The 12,529-nt window shown below is 47.1% G+C and overlaps 1 protein-coding gene across 4 annotated transcripts in view; it reads right to left on the bottom strand.

Annotated features, from left to right (window-relative positions):
- Window positions 1-11,256, bottom strand: part of DDR2 (discoidin domain receptor tyrosine kinase 2) — a 155,117-nt gene extending 143,861 nt beyond the window's left edge. For 2 of the 4 annotated variants that reach the window (XM_045456618.1, XM_045456623.1), the window contains exon 1: window positions 11,023-11,253. The gene's annotated coding sequence lies outside the window, so the exon portion shown is untranslated. Of the gene's footprint in view, window positions 1-11,022 lie in introns of all 4 variants that reach the window. The other 2 variants (XM_045456624.1, XM_045456619.1) reach the window with 2 other exon arrangements.
- Between the last annotated feature and the right edge of the window lie 1,273 nt (window positions 11,257-12,529).

The raw sequence follows: 12,529 nt of genomic DNA, 5'->3' as shown, positions 1-12,529 counted from the left end.
TTATTGTTCTGAAGGCTCTGTGTCTTGATTTATTTGTTTTCTTTTTGCACAAGGATGTCCAGTTGTCCCAGCACCATTTATTGAAAAGACTGTCTTTTCTCCATCGTATCACCTTTGCTGCTTTGTCAAAGATCTGTTGACTGTATTAGTCTGGGCTCTCTATCCAGTCCCACTGGCCTATTTGTCTACACCTGCACCAACACCACACTGTCTGTGACTTTGGAGTAAGCCTTTGTTCTTCTTCTTCAATATTGGATTGGCTGTTCAGTGTCTCCCGCCTCTCCATATAAACTTTGGAATCATTTTGTCAGTATCTGAAAAATAACTTACTGGGATTTTTATTAGGATTAGGATTTCGTTTTGATTTCCTGTGATATCATCTTATCATTATTATCTCCATTTTAAAACTCTACATAATGTAAACATTCTAAAAATTAGAACTACCTCTGTCCCAGGAACAATTAACGACTCTTGAGTGAATTTGTCCCTCGCTGCTCTCTTCTTCGGATCAGCTTGTTCCCCGGGTCTCAAGAGGCCACGTCCTCAAGGCCAAGTGCCAGCAGCCTTGGACCCTTCACCACTCCTCTTAAGCTTTGCGTGCCCCTGGGAAGTTACAGTCCTGCGAGATGCCCTGGCTGCACAGCCCCCGTGAGGGTTAAGATGGTGCCCTTTTACCCAGCCTAAGTCCTTTTGCTCCTGGTGAGCAAAGGAATGGGCATGTATTGGGGTAGGGGCACTTTAAACCTGCTACAATCACACACATACACACACTTCTCTGGCCTTACTGTGGGGATGTGGAAGTTTGCTTTTTAATGTTTGGTATTCAGACACATAATGGTAGCCAGAATTATGACAATAATGTGAAGACCATGGCACCAAAGACAATGGTGACCAGAAGGTGAGGAATACAATCCCAGTAAAGAAGCTGGGATGGTCACTGATTGCTTTACGCCTTATTTGCCTATACCAATGTGTCCTTTACTGAGATCCAATACTATTTTCTCTACTTTTGAAACGTTATCTAGTCCCTGTCATATGTGTCAGCTGTTTCCCAAGTTCTTAAGGACAGTGATTATGTCTTCTACTTCTGGATCTTTCGTTCTCGTTTTTCATATATTCGACAGATATTCACTGAATGTCTGCTATGTCCAGGCACTGTACTAAACCTTAACCCTGAATCAGGCAGGCACCAAGTGCACAAGAAAAAATTTTTAATGAACAAGAGCCTCCAAATTGTAGATATGCAACATTATAAACAATTTGAGGGGCGTCAATATGATTTATTCATTTCTATCCCCATAATAACTGGTGTGGAACATACAACGGATGTTTAATAAATACGTAGTGAGTAACTGATTAAAAAAAGAAATGTAGGGGCACCTGCGTGGCTCAGTCGGTTGAGCGTCTGACTTCGGCTCAGGTCATGATCTTGCAGTCCATGAGTTCGAGCCTTGCATCGGGCTCTGTGCTGATGGCTCAGAGCCTGGAGCCTGCTTCGGATTCTGTGTCTCCCTCTCTCTCTGCCCCTCCCCCACGTGTGCTCTGTCTCTCTCTCTCTCTCTCTCTCTCTCTCTCTCTGTGAAAAATAAATAAACTTAAAAATTTTTTAAAAAGAAAAAGGAAATGTAATAAGGCACCTGGATGACTCAGTCAGTTAAGTATCTGACTTTGGCTCAGGTCATGATCTCACAGTTTGTGAGTTTGAGTCCTGCATCAGGTGTGAGCCCTGCCTCTCTCTCTCTCTCTCCCCTCTCTCTCTGCCCCTCACTCACTTGAACCCTCTCTCTCAAAAAAAAAAAAAGAAAAGAAAAAAAAGAAACGTAATAATAATACAGGATGTTAATAGGGAAACTGTGTACAAAAGGAAAGCGAGTGTGTGGGAACTCTGGGCTTTCTTCTCAGTTTTCTGTGAAGCTAAAGCTGCTCTAGAACATAAGGTCTATTAATTTTTAAAAAAATAAATTATGAAGAATAAAATATTAAACTTTGGATCTTATTTTTTTGTATAACATCCAGCTCTGCTGACAATCACTGTGCAAGGACACTATTTTTTAATTACGGTTCAAATTTAAAAAGCAAAGTCTGGGGGCACCTGACTGGCTCAGTCAGCTGAGTGTCCGACTTCAACTCAGATCATGATCTCACGGTTCCTGAGTTCGAGCCCCACATCAGGCTCGCCGCTGTCACACAGAACCTGCTTCAGATCCTGTCCCTCTTCCCTCTACCCCTCGCCCACTTATGCGCTCTCTCTCTCTCTCTCTCCCCCTCTCTCTCAAAAATAAATATACATTAAAAAATTAAAAAGTAAAATCTTATTAACCCAATCCTGGATACCAATTTTCCAAACTGAACTTTGTCTGTCCCCAGAATGTAAAGTAGTGATTGTCTAAAGTAATGAACGAATGGTCCAGGCAGTTAAGCGTCCGACGTTGGCTCAGGTCATGATCTTGCAGTTTGTGGGTTCGAGTCCCACGTCAGGCTCTGTGCCGCCAGTTCCGAGCCTGGAGCCTGCTTTGGATTCTGTGTCTCCCTCTCTCTCTGCCCCTCCCCTGCTCACATTCTGTCTCTCTTTCTCTCTCTCTCTCTCTTAAAAATAAATAAACATTAAAAAATAATAAAGTAATGAGTGATCATAAACATCCATCATCTTGTTGGTCTTCTTTTTTTAATTTTTTTAATGTTTACTTATTTTTGAGAGAGAGAGAGCACAAGTAGGGGAGGAGCAGAGAGAGAGGGAGACACAGAATCTGAAGCAGGCTCCAGGCTCCGAACTGTCAGCACAGAGCCTGACCTGGGGCTCAAACCCACGAACCGCGAGATCACACCTGAGCCGAAGCTGGATGCTCAACCAACGGAGCCATCCAGGCGTCCCTAGTCTTCTTTATCACTAACACCTAGAGAAGCACCTGACAGAGAGCAAGCACACGATAATTATTGGCTAAGAAATAAATAAATGAATTCAGAAAAAACAAAGTTATGACAGAGCTTTCCAGAATGCTATAATATTCATAATGGATTAAAATTTTGATTTTTTTTAAACCAGCACTATTGGTGTAAAGACATGAAATCGGGGGGAAACTACTTCTCTTGGACATGAGAGTTCACCAAGCCTTTAATTGTTTGATTTTTCTGAACTCCTACGGTGTTCAAAATTTTAAAAGAAAGAAATGAAAAAAAAAAAACTAGATTATTCATCCTTCTTTTTAATCCATCTCCCAGCTCGATGCATCTGTGGCTGCCTAAGCCCATAAGACCCTAAAGACAATCTTGTGTATGGTGAATTGTGCTGGATTGGCTCCCTGTGAAACGTGTCCGAAAGGGCACACAACCTACCTACCAACTTCATAGGCACGGCATGAGGACACTGAGGCCCAATGAGGATAAGAGACTTGTCTGAGGTTAAAAATCTTGAAAATGATGCGCTGGGACCAACACCTTACCACGCGTTATTTTCCCTCACTGCCTTTTGCACACGAGGCTCTATGCTTCACACACCCTCCCCTCTGGCCCCCACACCATGGAGCAGGTGGCATTAACCTCTGAGCAGTAGGTCATTTCCTCCAACACTTCTTTGGTATCTCTCTAGGCACAAAACACAATCCCTCCCCCGAGGGAGCCACTGCAGACCATGCCCAGGGTCCCGGAGAATCCCAGCTGAACCCAGGGGCTTCGGATTGAGTCTAAGCCCTTTGCCTTTTCAGCGCATCTCCAGGCCTCAGTGATACTTGCGCTGGGCCAGACCCGACCTTTCTCAGTGCCGGGAGGCCAAGGTGAGATTCCAGCTAAAACGTATATACCCTACCAAATGCTGGGATTCGCCATTGCTTGGAGAATCATAGCAACTTGGAAACGTCAAAGAGTTCCACGTTAAACAGAAAGGAAAGCAAAAATGAGAAAGGAAATCAAAATAAGAAGAGAATTATTTTCAACCAAGTCATGTCTGAATAACACTGGCTCTATCATAACAAATTCAAATGTATGCAAGTGAGATGAAAAGAGACAGAGAAAGTTTAGGGAGACCATCACTTTAGCCATTAGGTGATGGGTGTTCTGGTGAATGTTCCTGGAGAGACGACTGGACATCTTAATTCCTTTATTAAGCTATGGTTACTTAAAAATTTTAAACAGAGTGTCTTACACTAACAGGCAGTGAACAAATGCTTGCTGAATGGGATAAAACCAAATAAAATGGAACCCAGAACAACCAGAGATAAACAGATGGAAACTCCAGACAAGTGTAGCACGATGGGGAAGGGAGGTAGGGACTTAGGAGGAGGACAGAAAAACAGGTGAATGCAAACAAGGCAAGTCCAGTTTGCCCCCCCGTCCTCCAGCTTGGAGGCTTTGGTGGGACCAGTCTGATATTGGAGGACTTATACAAAAGCACAAAACTTGAATTTCTCTTTTATTAACTCAGGTCTCCCTTTCCTGAATGCATTTTACATTCAGTTACAACAGCAGTAGTAATTGTCACTCATACTTCTCATCATAATGAGGCTGTTTTTTCGTTGTAATGGACCCTAAGCCTTTCCATTGTGGTGCGATTAGCCTGCCCAATGTACAACCTCTATGATCCCTTCTTCCCTACCTGCCCCAAATTGCCAATCCTTTTTCTCCTGGTGTTGTGCAGACCCCAAGCCTAGTAATCCACTCTTGTGATCAGTTCCCTATGAAAAGATGGTAGTAGGCACAAGTGTGTCTCAGGTAATAAGGGAGAGGTTGGGTAAAGGTGCATGCGGTGGGGGAAGGAGGAGATGAGGGGAGAACATGACATGATAACTGTCTTTTCAAATCCCAAAGGACCATTTTCCAAAAAATCACATCCATGATCTAGTCAAAGGGTTCAAATGAAAGGAATCAACCCAAGATATTAATCCCCAGGGTGCATACATGGTAGGCTTTTAGACCATAAGGAATCAATGGTTCCCTCAGAAAGCTGAGAGGGACACCATTTACTGGGCATTTATTTATTCAAAACATCTGCCATGTGTGAGGGTTTTTGCTGGCCCCCCTGCATATCTAATGGCACCCATTTCTCATAACAAACCTACGAGATGAGAAAAAGGAGATTCGAAGAGGTTAGGTATCTTATCCAAGGTCACATGGTTAATAAGTGGGGGCTAAGCCAGAATTTAAGCCCATGTCCTTTCCTCTGCGAGAGCACTTTGGGTGGTATTCTCGGCAGAGGTGGCCTTGGGCAGGTGAATGTTGTTGCACTAAGAACCGGGCCGCGGGAAAACAGCTGGGCTGATGTTTTGTGCTTCAACAAGGGGACCAAGCAGCAACGCTGAACTAATAATAAAAACCATCCGCATCGACATCATCTATGAACTACACGAGCAACATCATGCTGAGTGCTCAGGGGTGGCATTTGTGATGCGTGTTAGTTGGGGATTATAGTCCTGATTTCGCAGGGTGGGAAACCAGGACTTAGGGGGGTTGAGCAGGTCGCCCCGGGTCCCACAGCAGGTGAGCGCAGGCTGGGATTGGAACCCATGTCTGGCCAACTTCACACTGGAAGAGTCTGCGGCCTGCACAAGCTCCCACTTAAGGGGAAAAGGGAGGTCGTGCCCATCACGAGGAGGTCTGCACAAAGCTCAGAGAAGCCAACTAGAGGAGGGAGGTATGCCAACTAGAGAAGAGAGGCACTAAGAGTGAAATTCTTTACAGGACAACAGGAGAGGGGGAGGTAGCCTGGGCTGGTTTCTCTCCCCTGCCCGCCCTTCATCCATGCTAAGGAGAGGCTGAGGCAACAGACATGGACATTTACCAGCAAAGGTTCACAATAAAATCACTTGGGGAACACCTCAAAGTACTGGTTCCCAACCCCCACTGCAGATACTCTGATGTAATTGGTCTGGAGGTCCTTAAGTTCCACCGAGGTTTCTAATTTACTGGGGAACAGCCCTCACGGTGGATGGTTGCTGAATTCAGAGACGCTCGGATGCCTGGGGATGTTGGGCACATTTCTGGACTGAGTCGTCATTGCTGGGAGAGAGTCGACTCATATGGTGCACGGCTTCCAACAGGGGAAGGGGCATAAAGAACCCAGTGTGTCTGCACTGCAGATGGTCACCATTTATGTGAGGTGGCACAGGACTTCAGCATGTCTGTGGAGGTCCGTCTTTAGACGGAGGTGAGCTATCTGGATGCCAGTGAGACATGTGTTTGGGTTGCATGTTTGAGATGTGGGCGATGTAAAGTGCCTGAAGGTGGATCATATAAAGGGGAGATTGGGAAGCATGTCTGAGAGTTATTAACACTAATTTAGAGTGACGTGATATTAACAAAAGGGGGTGGTCACTCTAATTTTTTAGCATGTCTATTAAAAATGCAATCAGAGGGAAAAGTCTGAACTACATCCCTTATGTGTGATAGGTCATTCATCCGACTTAAAGTCTGGGGAGTGACTCGATCAGAAGAGTAGAAGACAGGGGTGCCTGGGTGGCTCAATGACGGTTAAGCCTCTGACTTTGGCTCAGGTTATGATCTCATGGTTCATGAGTTCGAGCCCCACATCGGGCTCTGTGCTGACAGCTCAGAGCCTGGAGCTTGCTTCAGATTCGGTGTCTCCCTGCCTCTCCCCCACTCACACTCTCTCTGTCTCTCAAAAAATAAATAAATGTTGGGGCGCCTGGGTGGCGCAGTCGGTTGAGCGTCCGACTTCAGCCAGGTCACGATCTCGCGGTCCGGGAGTTCGAGCCCCGCGTCGGGCTCTGGGCTGATGGCTCAGAGCCTGGAGCCTGTTTCCGATTCTGTGTCTCCCTCTCTCTCTGCCCCTCCCCCGTTCATGCTCTGTCTCTCTCTGTCCCAAAAATAAATAAACGTTGAAAAAAAAAATTTTTTTAAATAAATAAATAAATAAATAAATAAATGTTAAAAATAATTAAAAAAAAAAAAGAAGAGAAGAAGACAGTGAATTAATAGGCTAGAAGAGAGTGGTGGGTGATGTGGCTCCTTTGGGTGATGCTTCCACTCTGTGCTCAGACACTGTCTAGGAAAAACACTGTTTCCTCTCCTCACGCACTCCCAATATCTCTGACACCAGCTCTGTGGATTTTCCACAACCAGAAATTCTGACACTAAGTGCCTGAAGTTGGAGCAGACCCGACAGGTTGAGGGCTCAGTCCCACGAGACTATCCTCCTCCAGTGCAGACATCAATTGCAAATAGTAGGTCTGCAACTTCCAGCTGATGTGGCTACAAATCGGAGGTCCCCACGACCCCCTCCTCAGATTTGAGCTGCTCATCGAACAGCTCACAGGACTCAGGGAAACACATTCACCAGTTTATTACATAAAGAAGGATATGTCAACAGATACAGAAGAACAGCCAGAAGGAGAGATACATAGGGGTGGTCTGGGAGGGTCCCGAGGACAGAAGCCTCTGTCCCTGTGGGATTGGGGTGTGCCTCCCTCCCGGTTCATGGCAGTGTTCACCCTCCTGGAAGCTCCCCAAACCACATACTTTGGGGGTTCTCATAGAAGCTTCATCAGATAGGCATGATGGATCACTAAGTCACTCTCCAGCCTCTCTCCCCTTCCTGGAGGAGAGCAGGTGGGGCTGAAAATTCCAGGCTTCTAATCATGGCTCAGTCTTTCTGGTGACCAGTCCCCATCCAGGAGCCCACCAAGAGTCACCTCATTAGAACAAAAGGACATTCCCATCACCCAAGAAATTCTGAGGATTTTAGGAGCTCTGCATCAGGAACCAGAGTCAGAGACCAAGGACGAGAACAAAAATGTCCCAGTGCTCTTATCACTTAGGAAACTATGAGGACTTCAGGGGCTCTGTGCCAAGAACCAGGGGCAGAGACCAATACATATATTTTCTGTTATGCCACAGACACAGATACCGTTGGAAGTTTCAATCTGAGGATTCTTGGTAAAAGATTCTGAAAATGCCTTCCCCACTTCCTTTACCTTTGGTGTTTATAAAGCAAACAGACCTTAACCAGAAGCAGAGCAGGGGCCTCCCCAAGGCCCCGCTGGCCCTCCAGCCCCACCCCCGGGAGCAGCTGTAGTCCTGCTGACTCCAGGCACAGAAGGGGGAACATGAGGTAAGAGACAGGGTGAGATGCGCCTGTGCCAATGACAAAAAATCTTGGGCCAACGATCTATCCTCAGCTAGATACGAAGTTCCTCCAAAGCTGATCTCCTCTGAGGAGAAACCAATGAACTGATCCTGACTACACCCCTCGTGTTCAGAGGCAGTGCCGACAGAAGCAGGGGATGCTTGAACAACATGGTGTCCTTCCGCCCCCACTGCCTTCTTTGGGTGAGGAGTCATGGCCAGGCCGGGCCGCCAGAGGGGAGTTCCAGCTAGAAAACCTGGAGGGATCGCTTCCACCCAGAAGAGATGGACACTCAGGACTGAGGCCTTCCTTGCAGAGTTACACGGCCACATACGGCCACCCTCCTGCTGGCCCCAGCACTGGCGCCACAACAGCACAGGGACTGCCTCACACTGGGTTCCAATGTTGATAACGATTATCATTAGAAGAACGGGTATGGTCAAGCCCTTCATAGCCTTCCGAACACACGCGTGTCCAATAGCTCTGCAAACAACGATGCCGAAAAGTATGGCTGTTATTCCCATGGAGTAGGTACAGATGCCAAGGAAACAGGAGAGCCAGAACCCGAACTGGGTTCTTCTGACTCTAAATCCCAGGCTCCTTGCCTAACAAGGGTAAGTATTTACCAAGCGCACAGAAATTAGCCCACAAAGATGCCCACTTGCGGCCCCCTTCCCGTGTCCAGATAAATATCCATCCACGTGCACAGAAATGGCCTCAGGAGAGGATCCGTACTGTCCCCGCAGCCTGGCACTTTCACTCGCAGTCACAGAAGGAAACGGAGACTTCACCTCCAAAAGTAACTAACTCTACGTGTGGAGGGGTAAGGGGTGCACTACAGCCTAGGGACTTGGATTTTAGTTCCTATCCCAAGAAAACAGTTTTGAGCCACCAAGTGAGGAGACAGATGGCAGCTGGACTGACTGTGGTTCACTTCCTAATGCATACAAACATCCAGTCATTACCACCTCAATTAAAAGAAAATAAAATGTTGGGGCACCTGAGTGGCTCAGTCGGTTAAGCCTCCGACTCTTGATTTCAGGCTCAGGTCATGATCTTGCAGTTCGTGGGCTCGAGCCCCATGTCGGGCTCTATCCTGGTGGTGCGGAACCTGCTTGGGATTCTCTCTCTCTTTCTCTCTGCCCCGCCCTTACTCGTGCGCTCTTTTTCATAAAATGAACTTAAAAACATAAAAAAACAAAATGCAAATGATTTTTTTAAAAAAGCACAGGTTTTAGAGTCAGACCTACATGACTTTCAAACTTATTTGCTGCATTTCTTTGAGCAACTCCTTCCACTTTGCTAAGCCCTCATAGCCTTACCTATAAAATAGGAACCATGTCATACAGAACTGTGAAAATCCATCAAATATTGCATAGAAAGCTCTGAACATGGAGTGTGGTGCACAGTCAACCCTCAGCGTTAGCTTCTTTATTTTCCATGCACACACTCACCAAATAGAGTTGACCCTCGAAAAACACGGATTCGAACCACACAGATCTGCTTACGCAGACTTTTTTCAGTAAATACAGTACAGTACTGCTCATGTATTTTCTCTTCCTTATGGTTTTCTCAATAAGAGTTTCTTTCCTCTCGCTTGCTTTATTGCATGAAGACAGCATATAATATATACACATATACGTACGTATAACATACACAGTATGTGCTGATCGACTGTTACGGGTAAGGCTTCTGGCCAACAGTAGGCTATTCGTAGTTAAGTTTTGGGGGGAGCCCAAAGTTATATGTGAGTTTTCAATGCATGGGGGGGGGGGGGTCAATGCCCTGACCCTTGTTGTTCAAGGGGCAACCGTACAAGCACAGACACCACGAGCAGATGAACCACCGTTAGCATCCTCCCATCTGGTAACTAGGGTCCTTGTGGGGACTTGTTCGTTAAAGTGCCTCCATCATCTCAGCCATGAAATGAAGAAGAAAGCAGAGGTAGGTGGCGGAAGGAGCCAGAGATCGGCAGCAAAGAAAGCCCCGACTTAATTTTCAGCCCCACCGCTGGAGCCCCACCACCACAAGCCCTACGTCCCTGAACATGTCAGTTCCTTGCTACCATTTCCGACATCTGTGAGATGAGGGGCCGGGTGGATCTCCGAGGCTCTTTCCAGAGCTCCGACTCCATGCTCCTCAAGGGAACGGGTGCAGAAAACGGTAGGCAAGATGGTGCTGCCCCCCCCCCCTCCACTGGCTTGAACGGTGAGAGCTCCCGCCTCAAACTGCTGGCAGGAGAGTTTCAGCCACTTGGAAAAATTCTCTTTCTCCCCGGATGGGACTCTGGAACCTCGGCCAGGATACAGAGGTCCCAGCTGCAAACAGTCCCAAGTCATTTGATAACAAAGGGAAAGGCACCCCAGGCCAGCCAGGTGGGGTGAAAAGTGTCCTATGCGTGCAGGCCCCCCTCCCGGCCACCCCAAACTTCGCCCTGAAGACGCCCCTCTGCCCAAGTGGCCCTTCTCACGATGAAGTCAACAGTGCTGCTGAGAAAACGAAAGTACAAAAAGCTGCCCTCTCCAAGGCTCGGGACTCTCAAGTCCTCCACGAAACGCCTAAAACCTGGCTCCCCTGCTCCGCTTTCTCCCTGCCCGAACCAGCTCTGCGATCGGCCTGTCTTGCCTGCCAACAATTTCAACTCTGCTAATGTTGTTTATTGTATCCTGCAGCTCTATGGATTCCTTCCTTTTGCTCCTGTCGTCTTTGGTTTAGTGTTCCTTATTCTTCCCTCCGTAAATATAAATCCAGCAACCCCACCACCACCAAAATGTGAGATCGTGGATTTCTCCAGTCTACGGTGCTCTATTCCTCTCCCTTCCCCGCCTGGCTCGAAACCCCCTCCTGCCTCCTTTTTACAACTTTTCCTGAGACATCAGAAGTACACTCTGAGCTTTCGTTTTTAGAAAAGGGAAAAAAGGAAAGAAAAACAAAAAGACATAACTTACGTTCGTCCAGGAGGAGCACACAGATTTGGAAAGAAGAAAACAGAGTTATAATCCACCACGTTTCCCCAGCCCCCCCCAAAAACGAATCTGTTGTGAAACTCTTCTTTTTCCACTTTGCCGGCGAAGGAGCCCGGTGGCAGGCATACGTCCACAGGCTGATGCAAGATGCTTTGAGAGAAACCTCACATTCTGAGGATTCCTGGGAGAGCGCCAGGGATCCCAGCATCCAATATATTGCACATTTGGTTTCAATTAGGAAGGGGGTTGGGGAGGGAAAAAGGAAAGTCACCAATCAGAGCTGTTTTCTGTTTAGAGACTATGTCTTTTGACCCAAGGGACCGCGGGCAAAGCTATAATTTACAGCAAAACCCATTCATAGAAGAAAAAATATGTATAACCATAGGACAGAATTAAAGACACAGCTCCCTTCCGCCATGTCCCCACCGCATGCGTCCCCAAGCCCTCCCCCACCACCTAAGACTTGGTCCCCACCCTGTGTCCACCCCCCCCCCCCACCTCATTTTTCTTACTTGGGCTGAAGTTATAAGCACAACTTAAGTTTTGGATTCTCTTCCAGTTGAAGTTTCCAGGACAGTTGGGTCACACACATGGAGTTGATCTTTGGTGTTTTATCCATGAAAGCCCAGAGCTGAGCCCTCCCCCAAAAAGATTTTATTTAAGCCCTCCCCCGATTCCCTCTCCCACCAAAAAAACTGGACAGTTCATAGTTCTAGGATTCCTATTTTTTTCCACTCAATTCCCAGTTGGTTGTTGCTTCTGTGGGGCTATTGCTGTCCTGGATTCATGCTGCTAAATGAAAACACAAGCGTTTTTTGTTTTGTTTTTTTTTTCCTTTTTCCTCTTTTCTTTCCCTCCTATCCATGGCTGTGGCCAGAGACCATGTGAAAGGGGAGTGTAGGGGACACGGAAAAAGACCTTCCTCATTTCCCTGATACTTTTCTCCCATCCATCAAGGCCCCTGTCCTTAACCCTTCAGAGCGTGGATCATTCCTGACCAAGCACAGGCTTTTGGGCTGTCCCAGGGGTCCTGATTCTCCATGAGTACAGGGAAGGCAAGGCAAGCTGAGACTCTAGGTCAGGAGATCCGGGGAGGACAGTAGATGGCAACAGAGAGGTTATGAACACCTAACCCAGCCTTGAGAGATGGCCTCCTCCTAAAGAGACCCCTTTCCTCTGGGCCTGTGCTATCACTGTCTCTTCTCTGCTTGCATTTTGGCAGCCAACGGAGGATCGCACAGTCCCCAAGACGAGCAAGAAGAGACACAGGGCACACAGGAGAAGGACAGGAGAAGGGGACCATGGAAGGACATTCCCATAGTAAGGCTGGAGCAGGAGATACTTCATAAGAGGACCAGGGGCCAAGGAGACCTCCAGCTGGAATGGCCATGAAGAGCCATGCTGTTGGTGTTATATCCCCACAAGGCCCTTAAGCTCAGTCAGAAAGTGGCCTTTGGTGTCTATGCCTCATATAGAAGAGGGCACAGAG

This window comes from Leopardus geoffroyi, chromosome C3 (genome assembly GCF_018350155.1).
Source record: "Leopardus geoffroyi isolate Oge1 chromosome C3, O.geoffroyi_Oge1_pat1.0, whole genome shotgun sequence".
NCBI classification, from domain to species: Eukaryota; Metazoa; Chordata; class Mammalia; order Carnivora; family Felidae; genus Leopardus; species Leopardus geoffroyi.
This window is presented reverse-complemented; position numbering and strand designations above follow the sequence as displayed.